The following is an 18,214-nucleotide window of genomic DNA, read 5'->3' on the forward strand; positions in this document are numbered from 1 at the left end:
AACCAGAGGTTAGTCAGCGCTTGCCCAGAGCCATCAGAGATCAGGCAGGCTCATGCCTGTAAAACACATCTCAAATTCAACAGAAAAGCGGCTCAGGTAGTCTGGTCTAAAGTTGACTCTGACCTTCCCATATCAATCAAGTACCTAGCCCAGATCCAGCACAGTCTTCTTGTTGCACATTCTCCTTAGCCTTGTCCATCTTTGCTGGGACCAAATATTTAGAAAACCAAGTAGAGTTCCTAAAAGTGGAGAGTTTACTTCATTGTGATGCACACAAACACATGAGGGACATTTGAAACCTACTTTCTCAGCCTTATGACCCTGCTGTTGCTGCTGCTCAGTCAGTGAGTTGTGGGTCACTCTTTGTGACTCTTTGGACTGAATGTAGCCCCCAGGATCCTCTGTCCATGGGATTTTTCAGGCACCAATACTGGTGTGCATTGTCATTTCCTTCTCCAGGGGATCTTCCTGACCCAGGGATTAAACCATGTCTCCTGCATTTCCTGCATTGCAGGTGGATTCATTTTTATTTTTTTCTAGAGTAAATTTTTTAATTTAAATCTCTTTACAAATTGAATTCAGTATTTTTTAAATTTATTTTTTAAAGTTAATTTATTTATTTTAATTGGAGGCTAATTGCTTTACAATATTGTGGTGGTTTTTGCCATACATTGACATGAATCAGACACGGGTAATACATGTGTCCCCCATCCCGAACCCCTCTCCCACCTCCCTCCCCATCCCATCCCTCTGGGTTGTCCCAGTACACTGGCTTTGAGTGCCCTATTTCATGCATTGCAATTGGACTGGTCATCTATTTCACATATGGTAATATACATGTTTCAATGCTATTCTCTCAAATCATCCCACCCTCGCCTTCTCCCATAGAGTCCAAAAGTCAGTTCTTTGTATCTGTGTCTCTTTTGCTGTCTCACATACAGGGTCATCGTTACCATCTTTCTAAATTCCATATATATGTGTTAATATACTGTATTGGTTTTTTTCTTTCTGATTTACTTCACTCTGTATAATAGGCTCCAGTTTCATCCACATCATTAGAACTGACTCAAATGTGATCTAATAGCTGAGTAATATTCCATTGTGTTATGTACCACAGCTTTCTTATCCATTCACCTGCCAACGGACATCTAGGTTGCTTCCATGTCCTAGCTATTGCAAACAGTGCTGTGATGAACATTGGGGTACATTGTCTCTTTCAATTCTGGTTGGATTCTTTACCTGCTGAGTCATCGGGGGAAGTGGCTCAGATGGTGAATACAATGCAGGAGACGCAGGTTTGCTCCTTGAGTCGGGGGTCGAAAAGAGTTGGACAGGAGTGAGCAAATAACACTTTCACTTTCTTATGACCCTACACTCCAAGTCAAACTCTACCTGACTGTCCTGTGGCATTCTATTCGACTTAACACCCCTGAGGCTTCCCTCTAGAGTGCTTGTATTCCCCTTTTCTTCCATTCAAGGCTGGTCTATGCTGGCTTCCTCAGCATTCTTGCAGCCCACGGTTTATACCTGGAACACTTCTATCAGAGCTACTTCTTTCATTATATGGATGGACTGTAACCATTCCCTGCTTACTTCTTCTGTCCTCCCCTCCCTCCCACAGGACGCACTGAATCCTGCATGTAGTAAGTGGTAAGAAATATTTGTCTAATGACTAGTTGATCAAAACAGTGGGTAAGTGTGTGTGTGTGTGTGTGTGTGTGTGTGTGTGTGTGTGTGTGTGTGTCTGCGTGCACCAGTGTGAGAAAGAGAGAAGGAGAGAGGGAGGGAGATACGGGAGAATAAATGAGAATGCTCACTGACACTAACTGCATGCTCTAAGTCCCTGGGTAAATTATTTGAATCTGAACTTACCTTATCATTACAGTGGGACAATATGTCCTAGCTCCTGGAGTTATTATGGGGATTAAATAAAATGATACATATGTTTAGCTCAGTTTCTATCATATGATAATTGCTCAGTAAATGCTAGTAGCTACTGTTATTGTTGCTATTATGCTTAATAAATGGAGAGGGATAGGTTATAGTGTGCAAGGCACCACATAAAATCCAAAAATGGATAGTATTATTAATCACTTTGTGTATGACAATATGAAGTAACATGCAATCTTCCCAATAACTCTATGGAAGGAAGTAATATTATTTTCCCAGTTCACAGATGTAGAAACTGAAGCACGAGAGGATTAAAAAAAAAAACAAAAAACAAATCAACTGAACAAAATTGGCCTAAGCTTAAGTAGTTCGTAAACTGGCAGGTCCTGGATTCAAGCTCATTCAGTCTAGCTGTTGGTCTTCACTGCTACTCCAGAGATTATGTTTGGAAAAAAAGTAGTGTATAAATATTTAATAAGCAGTGGGCTTTTAAATTTACTTTTAAATTAATTTATTGAAAGCAGATCTAACCTAGTGTACCTATCTATGAAACTTTTAGGCATCAGTATATTTTATAGTCCAGTGCAAGGTCAGTTCCTGGTCTTGAAGAATGTGGTACCTTAAGATTGTAGACAAGAGCTGCAGAAGAACACATGCAAATGAATGTGTGGAATTCTTTCTAAAGGCAGAATGGGTCATTTCATAATGAAATCAAAGAAGAGAGGAATGTGAAATTTAGGGTGGGTGTGAAGGGATGGGGAGGCCATATGGAAATGGGCACTGAGCAGAAATCTTTGCACATGCTGAGAAAGAAATCCCCAAGGGAACATGTGGGTGGCGAAGGAGAATGAGCCTGCCACAGGCCATTTCTTCTGGTGATAGTGATAGTAGCTTCATAGGGACCATGTGGGAACAGCATCAGAATCCATTATAAGTGCCTCATCTGAAGGGTGCTTTCTTCTTATATAGGAAGGGCCATGGTGGTAGTTTCCAGTGTATACCCAATATTATTAAGAATTTAAAATGAGATAACAATGAATTTCCACCCCTATAACTCAAACTTAAGAAAAGGTACGAGAATGAGATAGAAATTTAAAATGCATCATCTTAACTATTGAGAACAGACCTTATAGTACAGGGAACTCTACTCATTGCTCCAAGGTGACCTAAATGGGAAGGAAATCCAAGGAAGAGGGGATATATGTATACATACAGCAGATTCACTTTGCTGCACAACATTGTAAAGCAATTATACCCCAATAAAAAATAAGATGCACCATGTAATGAAATGAAATCTTCAGAAAACAGTCTTAAATTAACTAAAGAATTAAGCATAAAATATTTCTTTTTACAAATTATCTTTGGAGAAAGGTACGGCATGGACTGAATGCATAGTTGACTAAATAATTTTAAGAAAGAAAACCTGAAGGCAAAGAAAATCCTCATAAACTGTAGCTACTTAGGAACAATGTACTTGTGAGCAATTAGACAAGAAGATGAAATTTGATTAACTTTTAAAAGTTATTTAAAACAATAACTTCCATGTGTTAGGCCTTACTAACTGGATTTTTTTTTTACATAAAACCAATATAAAATTCTATATACAAACTAGGAAGCAAAAGTCAGAAATTTTACCCTGTTACCTTGTATTCTGGCACAATTCATTCTTTACTTGGTTGTTTATTTCTTCCTTTTATAAGTATATATTAATACAAAAAGAGATATGAAAGAAAGGAATGCTACAGTCTTGATCTTTGAAAGCATAAAGGGTTGGTGGTGAGGAATGCAAACAAGACAGGGAAAATTCTGGAGTAGCAAGCAGAACACTGGTGTTAGACAGGACAGTGAAATGCAGTTGGCTAGGTACGCTGCAAGCAGATGATGCAAAACAAGACTCTGCAGATGCTGAGGCTCAAGATTTACCCCATTAGCAAAGGGAACTGCTGGAGATTTCTGTGAGGGGACACGTGATTTGAGAGGGAAGTTGAGGTTTAGGGAGATGAATTTGTCAGCATGACAGATCCAAAGAGGCTGAGACCAGTTAGAGGATGTTGGAATTGATCTGACAAGACTTGGGGTGATATGTGTTGGAATGAAGACCGTGCTGCCTGGAACAGAATAGAAGGTACAGACTGGGAGGTATTTTGAAATAAGGAAAAACTAAATACTTTGGTATGGGAGTGTAATTTTGGTAGAAGCGAATAGAACTTCAGCATTTCCAGGGTGGCAGACTGGGAGGATGCTGATAGAAATATCGAAATGAGAAAGGGGAGGGATGACAAATGGGTAAAGGAATTCTTTTGGAACAGAAAGAATTTGACCAAACAGTGAAAGATTTAACTGGAGACGTCGCGTATATATAGCCAGTTGGGGAAATTTGCCCCAGTCATTAAAGTAAGGAAAGTGAAGTGAAACTGAAAATGGTAGGATTGAGCATTAGAACGTGAGCAGAGAAGGAAGAGCCAATGGAGTTAAATAGAATTATTTAAAGAGACAGGAAGGGGACTTCCCTGGTGGTCAAGTGGTTAGGATTCCAGGCTCCCAGTGCAGGGGGGCCTGGGTTCAATCCCTGGTTGGGGATCTAGATCTCACATGTTGCAACTAAGAGTTCACATTGTGCAACTAAAGATTCTACATACCACAACTAAGACTTGGCACAGCCAATAAATAAATAAATGGTGGTGGTTTAGTCACTCAGTTGTGTCTGACTCTTTGCCATCCCATGCACTGTAGCCTGCCAGGTTCCTCTGTCCATGGGATTCTCCAGGCAAGAATACTGGAGGGGGTTGCCATTTCCTTCTCCAGGGGAACTTCTTGACTCAGGGATTGAACCTGGGTCTCTTGCATTGCAGGCAGATTCTGTTACCAACTGAGCTACAAGGAAAGCTAAAATAAATAAGCAAATAAAAAATAAAAATCAAAAAATAAAAATAAATAGGAAGAACTCAGTTTCCCCCAAATTCATAGATCATACCTCTGTTTCCTTTCATAAAAAGAAATACAATTATAACATCATTTTGGAAGCATACATCTTGTGTCTACAATTAGATCATAGATCAAGAAAGCTTAGAACTGGAAGAAACCTTATCTATTGATACACAAGGATCTACTCTTTAGAACTATCCCAGATGGGCAGAAGACTGCCATGTGCTCCCTGAGTACTCATGATCTAGCTTCCAGCATTTCTTTAGAAAAAGCAAGTCAGAGGGGGTAAATGTCTTTTAAAAAAAGCCAAATGTGCTCTGTGAGAATAAGGACCCATCTTTCTTTCCCTAATATGTTCCAGGTGACTAGTACAGTACCTGGCATATGGCAGGTACTTGATTCATACTAACTGAATGAATTAATGTGTAGTTTATTCAAGGATCTTCACCATAACCACTACTTTTTCTTTTTTTTTTTTTTTGGTTCTGCCATGGTATGTGGGATCTCAGTTCCCTGCCCAGGGATTGAACCTGCTCAGAGTCTTAACCACTGGGCCTCCAGGAAAGTCCCATAACTACTATATTTTGAATGAAGAATTTCATTTTCAAGAGGCCCAAATCAAGTTTTGGAAAGACCTTTCCTCTCTCCCTTGCTGTTTTCTTCTTTTTTTTTTGATGCTCAAATTTTATTTTAAAAAAAAAAGGAAAGAAGAAAACCATTTAGATTCATTGTGCCTACATTAGATTTAGAAAAAGGTTTTTAAAGCAATAATTTGTATGACAAACCCAGAGCCCAAATATCCTCCATATTTGTTTTATTCTAATTTTTAAATAATCATATTTGAGAGCTCTGAGGACTGTATACAATTCTTCTTTGCTTTCTCCTTTCAGATGAGTTCTATAGGCAGCGTACTCTTTGCAGACCTCCCTTTTATCGCTCTACTAAGAAATGTCTCTCTATTCATTCTAAAGATATTTACTACAATGTAAGTTCCTTGTCCACAAAGATAGGGACCTTGTCTGCCTCGTTCACAGTTTAGCACAGTGCTTAATACAAGGAGATGCTCAATATTCAAGGCTTTTTGAGTTCTTGTTACACTAGGCACTGTGCTAAGTATGATTAAGGTATACTTGAAAGTGTAATTTTGGGGCTAATGAGTGAGCACTGAGTCCTTCAAGTAAATTAATGATAACCACTCCATTCTCAGCTGTGACTGTTAACCAATGTTCAGTCAATTCCTCTGTGTATTTTGAAGAATATCTTTATTTCATTTTTCCTTTCAAAATTGCTTTAAATAAGCCAAAAGGAGAAGAAAGAAAAAGGACAGATACTAACACTGTGGCTGCCAGTAAAGATTTCAAATAAAATTGATCTAAATGCAAATATTTGATACTTAACTTTGTTTTAAGTTCTCAAGGGCTTCCACTTTTTCTCTTGACCTGCTCGTTAATTACCTTTAAGTTTTTATCTTCACTGGAGTTTGAGAAGAGCCAAGGATTCCCTCTTGATGTGGAAATACATTGCTAGGCAATGTGTTTCCTTTCTAGTGTTCAAGTGTTCTTACTGGCACTATATCCATAAATGGTGTTTACCACAGTCTTAGGAAAAGATGTAACTGGGCGTGTACATTTCAATTATCTGACTTCTCGGCTTGTCTAGACCCTTGAAAAATATCCATGGGCATGCAAGAACCAGACTTCACACCTCCACTGATGAGCCCATAAAAATAAAACTCTCCTTGTGATGGGATGTTAGTCAATAAATGACTCGCATGCACACAAATGTCTCTCTACAGTCTACTCATGAGGCTTTGTCCAGGAAATATACAGTTTGTATACTTTCCTGTTCTTACTTAACTGGGGGAAGGCTTCAGAATTCATTCTTACTTCCAAATTCTTACTGCAACATTCCTAAATATGTGCCTAAATGTTATCCTGGAAACACTCCTGAGATTTATTACAGTTTAACCACACAATTGCATTCATCTCACACGCTAGTAAAGTCATGCTCAAAATTCTCCAAGTCAGGCTTCAGCAATATGTGAACCGTGAAATTCCAGATGTTCAAGCAGGTTTTAGAAAAGGCAGAGGCACCAGAGATCAAATTGCCAACATCCGCTGGATCATAGAAAAAGCAAGAGAGTTCCAGAAAAACATCTATTTCTGCTTCATTGACTATGCCAAAGCCTTTGACTGTGTGGATCACAATAGACTGTGGAACATTCTGAAAGAGATGGGAATACCAGACCACCTGACCTGCCTCTTGAGAATCCTATATGCAGGTCAGGAAGCAACAGTTAGAACTAGACATGGAACAACAGACTGGTTCCAAATAGGAAAAGGAGTATGTCAAGGCTGTATATTGTCACCCTGCTTATTTAACTTATATGCAGAGTACATCATGAGGAACGCTGGGCTGGAAGAAGCATAAGCTGGAATCAAGATTGCCGGGAGAACTATCAATAACCTCAGATATGCAGATGACACCACCTTTATGGCAGAAAGTGAAGAGGAACTCAAAAGCCTCTTGGTGAAAGTGAAAGAGGAGAGTGAAAAAGTTGGCTTGAAGCTCAACATTCAGAAAACAAAGATCATGGCATCTGGTCCCATCACTTCATGGGAAATAGATGGGGGAACAGTGGAAACAGTGCCAGACTTTATTTTTTTGGGCTCCAAAATCACTGCAGATGGTGACTGCAGCCATGAAATTAAAAGACGCTTACTCCTTGGAAGGAAAGTTATGACCAACCTAGATAGCATATTAAAAAGCAGAGACATCACTTTGCCAACCAAGGTCCATCTAGTCAAGGCTATGGTTTTTCCCGTGGTCATGTATGGATGTGAGAGTTGGACTGTGAAGAAAGCTGATCGCTGAAGAACTGATGCTTTTGAACTGTAGTGCTGGAGAAGACTCTTGAGAGTCCCTTGGACTGCAAGGAGATCCAACCAGTCCACTCTAAAGGAGATCAATCCTGGGTGTTCATTGGAAGGACTGATGCTAAAGCTGAAACTGCAATACTTTGGCCACCTCATGAGACGAGTTGACTCACTGGAAAAGAGTCTGATGCTAGGAGGGATTGGGGTTGGGAGGAGACGGGGACGACAGAGAATGAGATGGCTGGATGGCATCACTGACTCGATGGACATGAGTTTGAGTGAACTCCAGGAGTTGGTGATGGACAGGGAGGCCTGGCGTGCTGTGATTCATGGGGTCGCAAAAGTCGGACATGACTGAGCAACTGAACTGAACTGAAGATCCTCTTAAACAATTGTAGTTCTTTTCAGTTCAAATCCATTCTTATTCTAATGCTGATATTTTTTAAGCTGGGTCTGAAAAAAAATGGTCTGAGATAAGGTTTGGAATGAGGACATAATGGGTACAGCTTCGTGGCAAAACAATCTGGGTTTTCTGAATGCAAAAGTTGGCTGAATTCTCTTTTCCTTGAACTTATTTTCATGTTTTCTTGACACTGAGACACTTCTGAGTTAAGCAGAGTTTCTTGCATTTGACTTCAGCATAGATCACAGGAAGGCAACAAGCGCTAACATTGTGCTCGCTCTGAGTAGGACCATAATTATCAGTTGAGTTTGTGTGATTTATGGCATGGATGCTAATGCTTGCATGTGAAACGTCATTAATTCACCTCCTTTGATGTTCTCTCAGAGCTTTTTTGTTTCTTTTCTGCTTCCAAATTTGTATTTCTGGGCTGAATCCTATCTTCTTAGGGCTTTCCTGGTGGCTCAGACGGTAAAGAAACTGCCTGCAATGCGGGAAACCTGGGTTCAATCCCTGGGTTGGGAAGATCCTGTGGAGAAGGGCATGGCAACCCACTCCAGGATTCTTGCTTGGAGAATCCCCATGGACAGAGGAGCCTGGTGGGCCACAGTCCATGGGGTCACAAAGAGTTGGACAGGACTGAGTGACTAAGAGTTTCACTACTTTCATTTCTGGTCTTCTTAATCTCTGATTCCTTTTCTTATTCCTTCTTTTGCTTTCCTCTCTCCTCCACACACTCCTCCACCTCAGCCGCTCTTCCCAATTGTGTCCTGTACAACCCCCTAGAAGAGCACACCGACTGTTGAGATAAACAGAGAGGGCCGAAAATAAAGTGGCTGTGCCTTCCTGCAAGGCAGGTGGGGCAGGAGGTAAACAGGAGCCCCAGCCTAGGGCCAACCCTAGGCTTCTTCAGGAACGCCAGTCCTCTAATGCTGACGGGCTCTGACACCAAACAGAAAGTAAGGGAGGACAGAACAGCAAGCCCTTTGTCCACTGTTCAGCTTTTAGCTTTCACCTCACCGATTTTGAAAATGCACCTTGGAATTTTGCTTTTTTCTTCTTTATCCTCATGTTAACTGCCTCATTTTGTGATAATAGAGTCAGGTTATATCAACATTAAGTCGATTTCATAGACCCAAGTACCTTAAGGGTATCGTTAATTTTAATTTACGGAAGCAGCAATCAACCTCCTTCTCTTGCTTCATTTGTCAAAATCTTTAGTTTTTGTTACACATACACACTGTTATGAAAAAAAAAAGTGTAATGGGAAGGGAAGAGATCTTGGAAGAATTTTTCTGCTCTCTTTTTCTTGTCTTAAAGAGATAAGAGAAAAGCTCAATGACTCTGCTTGGATGATATAATTTGATGCAGATTTTATCTTCAAAAAATAGGTTGCCTTTAAAAACCTTTCTTAATGTATCGCATGCTTTGCAGCAGGAACTAAAGTCAAGTGGCTGGCACTGTGCGACACCAATACGTTAAATCTTTTACATTTTAGCTTCAACTATTTATTCCTGAGCTTTATTTATTCCACATTTGGAAGATAGCATTCTTGCAGAAATTTTCTGAGGCCATTGGAGCATTCCTTTCTTGTGGCATTTTGGGTCAGAAGTAGCTTTAATGCTCCCATGGTAATGACATAGTTATGCCTCCTGGTACTAGAACACAGGAGTGTGCCCAGTGACCAGACGTGGCAATCTGAAATAATTATCAAGGAGATAAAACAGAACTGATATCATGGTGGGAGGGGAAAGACAATATATATAACAGCAAATTCACACTGAAAGATGCCTAAAGCTGGGTGAAATCCTGAAGATAAATGAAAAAAGAAAAAGCACCAGAAATTATACACTTTTTTAGAATGGTTGCCAGGGGAAGGCAATAGTTAAGGAGTTTGGGATGGACATGCACACGCTGCTATATGGGGGAGAATGGATACAAGTATTTGTATGGCTGAGTCCCTTCACTGTTCACCTGAAATTATCACAACATTGTTTATTTATCTGCTATGTGCTAAGTCATCCTAAAGGAGATCAGTCCTGGGTGTTCATTGGAAGGACTGATGCTGAGGCTGAAACTCCAATACTTTGGCCACCTCATGCGACGAGTTGACTCACTGGAAAAGACTCTGATGCTGGGAGGGATTGGGGGCAGGAGGAGAAGGGAACGACAGAGGATGAGATGGCTGGATGGCATCACCGACTTCATGGACATGAGTTTGGGTAAACTCCGGGAGTTGGTGATGGACAGGGAGGCCTGGCGTGCTGTCATTCATGGGGTCGCAAAGAGTCGGACACGACTGAGCGACTGAATTGACTGACTGATTGATGTGCTAAGTTGTTTCAGTCGTGTCTGACTCTTTGTGACCCCATGGACTGTAGCCCACCAGGCTGCTCTGTCTGTGGGGTTCTCCAGGCAAGAATACTGGAGTGGGTTGCCATTTCCTTCTCCAGGGGATCTTCCTGTCCCAGGGATCTAACCTGAGTCTCCTGAATTGCAGATAGATTCTTTACCACTGAGCCACCAGGGAAATACACTGAAACAAAATAAGATGCTTATTAAAGAAGAAATTGAACATTTTTTTAGCTTGATGGCAAAATCCTTGTATTTTGAGTAATAATACACCCGTAGGTTTTCAGTTGGTTCTATCAATCACCTTGACAATGATGGCTGGAGGGACAATCTGCTGAAGTAGGCAGGCAGAAATCCTTAACTCAGGAAATGGAAGCCCCTGAAATCCCACAGACTCCCCACAACACTGCCAAAGTTTCCTGACCTTGACTCCCTGCACAATCGATTGGGCCACATATGAAAGAACCTTGTTGCCACGAGCCCCTTCCAGTTCCCAGCTCTCCTCCTCCGGGCCACTTAAAAGTGCCTTTCTTTTCCGTCACTGATGCAGAGCTGCCAAACCAGCACCATGCCGTTCTTTACAAATCAATAATAAACGGGAAGATCTCGTCTCCTATACTTCCTGATCCTGCAAGCTTCAGTCCTTCTCACTTTTTTTTCCTTTGCATATCAGAAAGAGGCACAAGTCAAATAAGTGAGTACACTTCATGTTTCTAAATAAAGGACAGAAGATGGGGTGATGCCCTTCTATTGTTTCTCAGTGTGCATTCGTCAGAAAGTGAAAGTGAAGGTCGCTCAGATGTATCTGACTCTTTGCGACCTCATGGACTATACAGTCCATGGAATTCTCCAGGCTAGAATACTGGAATGGGTAGCCTTTCCCTTCTCCAGGGGATCCTCTGAAGTCAGGGATTGAACCCAGGTCTCCCGCATTGCAGGCGGATTCTTTACCAGCTGAGCCACCAGGGAAGCCCAGTCAGAACTGGAGCTAAAACTCTAACATACATTCACTCCTCCTCTGGCTATACAGTCTCCTCCTCGACTTTCGGGTACTCTTGAGACTGATCTTTCCCTTTCTCTCCACCTTTCTCTTCCTGCTTCACTCCACCTCACCCCAAGCCTGAGGTGGTGTGTGAGCTCCCCCAAATAGTCCTAAGACTCACCTGAACTATTCAAGATATTGTTACTTCAAATCTAAAGGAAAACTACTTTTTAAAAAATGTTTATTCATTTATTTCTCTGCACCTGGTCTTAGTTGTAGCATATGGAATTAGGTCCCTGTCCAGGGATTGAATCTGGGACCCCTGCATTGAGAGCGTGGAATCTTAGCCACTGGACCACCAGGGAAGTCCCCAAAACTTTTTATTTATTTTTACTGTGGCTTTACATAGTACAGAAAACGACAGGGGAAAGAAATCCAAGATACAATGTGATCTTTTATAGGAGAAACAAAAGATTGAATTTCTAGGTCATCACAAAAGTAGCTATACTTCCTTCAGCAATAATCTGAGGTACTTTATGAGATTCTTCCTTTCACTAAAGCAAGAAATCCTAAAATCCATCAGGATACATGCACTGTACCTTGCCTTTCTTTTTAATCCTCAAGTGAAACCAAGACAGCAAAGTGTAATAAAAATGCATATAGCCCCAGGCTTTCTGCCTTAGCGAAGAGAGAAAAAATAAGCTTCTTGACTTAATATGTCTACTGTGAATAATCAGCCACGGCATTTTGGGATCTCGTTTTATAATCTTAACGTATAGCAGTGAACTCCATGTTTGTGGTGTGATAAGAATAAAGGAATTATTTTTTTCTTTCCTGTAAAAAAGAGATTTTTCTCCCTATTTTCAGAAACAGATATATGTATCAACTTAAAAGAAACAAAAGCAGGAAGGGGCATCTCTTGATTTTTAGTAATACATTTTCTGTATTTTTACCCAAAGTTGTCAATGAAGGGTGGGCAAGGCGAGATGGGGTCTTAGGCTGTGTAATGGTGGGGCTAATATTTGGTTTGGAAGCTTTCAGTTCCCTGCCCAGATGCTTAAGCCTGTCATTCCCCAGTATTGGTTCTTAGTTAATGAATAAACATCCCTAGGAAGATCAATGATGGCTCATAATAGGCTGCTAGTACTACAGCTGTATTTGCATTTTAAAAGCAACTTTAATTAAATAATTAAGCAATTAATTACTCAAATACTTATTGAGTGCTTATAAGGCACCCTGCTAGGAGAGAAAGGAAAAATGAATAAAGAAATAAGGAGCCTACTTTAAACAAATTTATGGTTTAGATATTTATAAATAGGTATGATAAAGTGGCAGAAGAAAGACTGGCATGTAGGGCAGTCATGCCTTGATTTGACAGAGTATCACAACTACCTGGAAAGTTTCTTAAAAAGACGGATTCTTAGCTCATATCTTGGGCATCCCAGGTGGCTCAGTGTTAAAGAACCTGCCTGCTAATGCAGGAGATGCGAGAGACGCGGGTTCAATCCCTGGGTCAGAAGATCCCCTGGAGGAGGAAATGGCTACCCACTCCAGTATTCTTGCCTGGAGTATTCCATGGCAGAAGAGCTTGGCTGGGCTACAATGCATGTGGTTATAAAGAGTCGGACATGACTGAGCAACTAACACACACACACACAGATCATCTCTAGAATGTCTCAGTCTTTTTGGGGCTAGGGCTCAAGAACCTGTACTTTCTTTATAGCAGCAGTCCTCAATCTTTTTGGCTCCAGGAACCAGTTTCATGGAAGACGATTTTTCCATGGACCAGGCTGGGGGCAATGGTTTCAGGATGATTCAAGTGCATTACATTCACTGTGCACTCTATTTCTATCATCATTGCACTGGCTCCACTAGAGATCATCAGGGATTAGATCCTGAAGGCTGGGGACTCCTGCTTTAAAGCTCTACCGAGGTTGACATATAGCCTGTCTTTGGAGCAACTGGTGTAGTTGAAAGGCTATCAGTACTATGGATCAAGAAGACCTGAGTTCAGATCCCCTCCTAGCTGTTTGACCTTCAGCATCTTATCTAATAGTCGATAAGCATTAGTTTCCTTCTTGGTAGGCAGAAACACTGAACAACAACAGTGATGAGAGTAACAATAGCTAACATTTACAGAGCACTTACTACTTGCCCCTGGTGGCTCAGCTTGTAAAGAATCTGCCTGCAGTACAGGAGACCTGGTTCGATCCCTGGGTTGGGAAGATCCCCTGGAGGAGGGAAAGGCCACCCACTCCAGTATTCCGGCCTGGAGAATTCCAAGGATGAGTCCACTGGGTCACAAAGAGTTGGACACAACTGAGCAACTTTCACTTCTCACTTTGCTACATGCCAAATGCTGTTTTGAGAGTTTTATGGGTATATTTTCATTGAAGCCTTTCCTGCTCTAAGGAAAACTTGACAAGAGCAGAACTTGGTCTATTTCATTCAGTGCTGTATCCCCAGGATCCAGGTCAATGCTGGTCTCTTAGTACGCATCCAGCTAAACTCTTAAAAGAAATGAACACCACAGTGAGAAAGGTACTCCTATTTACAATCATTTTACAGCGGCAGAAGATAGCATACAGAGAAAGGTTGGAGAGTCTATTTCTCAGCCCTCAGTTAATGCTCACTCCTTTCTTTTCCTGGGAACTGCGCTCAAAGCACTGAAAGAAACATAAATAGCTATGAGGCTTACAGAGTGTCTGGACTGAATTAATGAAGGAATGAGGCTTTTAAGCTGGGCCTTCAAAGTTGGGTAAGACTTTGATGGGCAAAAACACAAGAAACATTCTGTGTGGCTAGAGCAGAATGAGCAATGTTTCTGGCACTGGGAATGGCCCAGATGTGGGGTATAAACAGAGGGGGAGCTGAAGAATACCGGGCTGGAAATGTAGCTTGGAGTCAAATCAGAGCAGCACTTGACTGTCAGGTTTAAGAATAGAGACTTCAGTTTTTTCACGGGAAGGCATTCAAATGTTTTCCTAAATAAGTACTTTAAAAATTGACTTTTTAAAATAAAAAATAAAAAAATAGACTTTTTAAAATGCATTCACATAACACAATTCAAGAAGAACAACAAAAAGTCTCTAAAAAGTGAGTTTTCCATTTACCACATCCATCTAGCCATCTTGCTTCCCACCCTGGTGGCAACTACTGCTAACATTTTCATTCTACATAAGTTTTTTAAAAATAAAGAAATGACGTGTTTAGAGTGGAATTTTAGGTTGAACTGAAACGTGGAGAAAGTGATGAAAGGATAACCTGGTAGAAAAAAATCCCAAGAGGTGGTAGGATATGGCACAATGGGTTAAATATCTGGGAACCAGAAGGAAGGGCTTCCTTGGTGGCTCAGTGGTAGAGAATCTGCCTGCCAACATGGGAGATGTGGGTTCGATCCCTGGGCGGGGAAGATACCCTGGAGAAGGAAATGGCAACCCACTCCAGTATTCTTGCCTGGGAAATGCTATGGACAGAGGAGCCTGGGGGGGTTTCCGGCTAATGAGGTCGCAAAAGAGTTGGACACGACAGAGTGACTAAACAACAACATCCGGAAGGAAGAGCTGAAGAAACCTCAGACTTTCATCCTAGGCTGAGGAGATGTGCAAACATCAGGAGGAACCACTAGCATGTTGAGGCACAGTTTGACATGGTAACTAACCCCAAAGAGTAAATCAAAAAGGGCTGAACAAAGACTAGATGGAATGATGGAAAAATCATGAGGAGGGTGACAGTGATTTCTCTTCAAAACCCCTCTCATCATTTAACCTGATGGTTAGCAAGATTCCCAGAATGGCTTGGGTAGAAATACTGTACCAAAAAAAAAAAAAGAGCTGAAAAGCATTTAGTAGCATCTACTACAAGCTAAGTACTGAGTAAATGGTAGTTGTTATTCATTTGTGTTAAAAGGTGGGTGTCAGGAGTTCCCTGGTGGCTCAGTTGTAAAGAATCCACCTGCCAATACAGGAGACATGGGTTCGATCCCTGGTCCAGGAAGATCCCACGTGCCATGGAGCAACTAGGCCCGTGCAACACAACTACCAAGCTTGTGCTCTACAGCTCGGGAACCACAACTCCTGAAGCCCTCATGCCCTAGAACTAGTGCTCCACAAGAGAAGCCACCACAATGAGAAGCCCGCATACCACAGTGAAGAGTAGCCCCTACTCACTGGAACTACAGAAAGTCCACGCAGCAATGAAGATACACTGCAGCAATCAATCAATCAATCAAATAATCCTACAATAAACTTTGGGGGAAAAATGGTGTGTGTGAGAGCAGAATAGGCGTGGGTGCACTGGGCAGACACATTTCTGGGGGAAGCTCCATTTCAAGCTTACTTCTTTTATAATAAATACTCAAGTTGGCCAGTTGGGGAGAGCTAGGTGATTTCTACCCTTCAGCAGGACCTAAACAAGTCAAGCCAGGACAGCAGGAGAGGTGAGCCTGGGAATCAATTATTCCCCAAGCATTTTCAAGTGCTGTTATATACACTGTGCTGTGTGGTCATCTTGTGGAGGGGAACAAAGATGGAGCGTGAGAAATCCCTGCTCTTCAGAACCTGTGTCTTGTGGGAAGAAGACTGCACAAGGGAGAAAGTAGAGAATTTATAAGTTCTAGGCTGTGGGTTACTGATCAGTCAGAACATTATGAAATTCTAGAAGTGAGAAAGCCATGAGGTTGGAACAATGAGGGAGGTTTCTGGAAGCAGGTGACACAAAACACTATGGACCGAGACCAGACCCAAAGTGTTTGTAGCTTAGCATCCCATGTCCACTGGGGTATACTTTTTGAACAGGCATTTCTTATGCCATTAGTGACATGATCTTAATGAATTAGAGATCCCCAAGAGTTCAAACAGTATCACTTACGCTGTTGACTTTTTTATTCTAATACGGCAAGCAACAATTCATCATTTTCCCTTCTTTGAAACATCTCACATTTGTTTGCAAAGAGCTTTCAAAATACAGTTATTAAAATGGTTTGTTTTGTCTTTTCCTCACTGTGTCATAATTGATTTTTTTATGGTTATGTGAATATAGATGGTTGGATAGAAAAGCACTTAATGATTTTGTACTTAGAGAAAAACAGTGCATTTTACATGCATGAAGAGCTTGTATCGCTATGTTTGTACTTGAAAATGATTTCACTGCACTGATAACAAACTTTCTTCTAGACTTTTCGAAAGTAATGTTAAACCTCATATGTGGGACTTTGAACATCGAGTCCTTGATCTAGGATTGAACACACATTTCATATCTTGGAGAAAACTTCTTTTTTTCCGGTTAGCTGATCTTTTTATCCCTTCAGGCATTAACCAGTCTTTTTATTTTCTTAGCAGCAATTCTAGAGCAAAATTCCCTGAAGGCTAAAGCATCCATTGGATAGTTCAAAATGCATAGTGCTAAAAGTTTGCTTTTGTTGTGTTATTTTTTTTTAGCAGAAATCCCAGAAAGAGAAATACATTCTTGCATATGAAGGCCTACTGTGGTCAATTTTCCCTGATTAAACCCTAAATTTGAACTTTCAATACTATAATCTGAACTGGCATTGAGATTCAACTTGGTAGTGTATAAAAAGAAAGAATATATCATAGCAAACTTCCAGACTAAACAAATCTATAGTCCAAGGATATTCAAATAGATCAGAAAAAAATTAGTACTTTTGAAACAACACTTTCATAAGGCAATTTATATGCTAAATGGGGATGATTCTTAGTCACCAAAGCAAAGTTCTGAAGGATGCTAAATACTAAATAGTATGTAAAATTAAGTTAAATTACTATTTGTCTTAAAAATAAGATTTTTGTTTTTTTAAAAAACAAGATTTTAAAAATCCAGGATTTAGCAATTTCACTAATCCAATCTAGTCCTTCTGTCCGAAAGTTAAATGAGTTGGAGAGGATCTCAATATCAAGTATTGGTAGGTGTAAATAAGAATAAAAAAGTCCCTATTAAGAATTTACTGGACTTCCCTGGCAGTCCAGTGGTTGAGCATCCGCCTGCCAAAGCAGGGGACATAGGTTCAATCTCTGGGCCAGGAAGATTCCCGTATGCCACAGGACAACGAACCCCATGTGCCTCAACTACTGAGCCTGTGTGCCTAGAGCCCATGCTCTAAAACAAGAGAAGCCACTGCACTGAAATGCTCGTGTACCACAACAAAGTAGAGCCCCCCACTCAACCAACTAGAGAAAACTTGCGCATAGCAATGGAGACCCAGCACAACCAAAAATCAATAAATAAAAATAATAATAAGAAGGTATCAAAGATGAAAGGCTTTCATGGCCTCTCTCAATACCTATGTGCACAGAAGACATATACCTTTATCTACAGAGCAAGGTTTCTCCACTTTGACACTACTGACCCTTTGCCTGAATAATTCTTTGTTGTTCTATCACGTGTGATAGAAGATGTCTAGAATCATCCTTGACCTCTATCCAGGGTATGTATCCACTAGATGCCAGTAACACTGCTTCTGCAGTTGTGATAACCAAAAATGTCTTCAGACATTGCTGTGTACCCTGGTTGAGAACCACTGGTCTATATTGACATTCACTTCCTATTTCATGTACAAGCCATGGTATGAATATTTGAGATAAGACCTGAGTTCCATTCTACAACTCTTAACTAGTGAGGAAGGAAAAGTAACAGCCCCCAGTTGTATACAGACTATCCTCAGGTCTGCCCAATTCAGGACCCTCTCTAATTGGCAGTTTTTTCTCTAGAGCTCCCCAACAGGCTGGCCCAGGCTTCGTAAGAGCTGCATTGTGATCTCATGCCTCCCCCTGC

General features: G+C 40.9%; 1 protein-coding gene across 6 annotated transcripts in view; it reads right to left on the minus strand.

Moving 5' to 3' along the window:
* DMD (dystrophin) overlaps positions 1-18,214 on the minus strand; it is a 2,246,075-nt gene that overhangs the window by 255,238 nt on the left and 1,972,623 nt on the right. The window lies entirely within an intron of this gene.

The sequence above is a fragment of the Moschus berezovskii genome, chromosome X, assembly GCF_049115385.1.
Source record: "Moschus berezovskii isolate FMDL1 chromosome X, NW_MosBer_1.0, whole genome shotgun sequence".
In the NCBI taxonomy this organism is placed as follows: Eukaryota; Metazoa; Chordata; class Mammalia; order Artiodactyla; family Moschidae; genus Moschus; species Moschus berezovskii.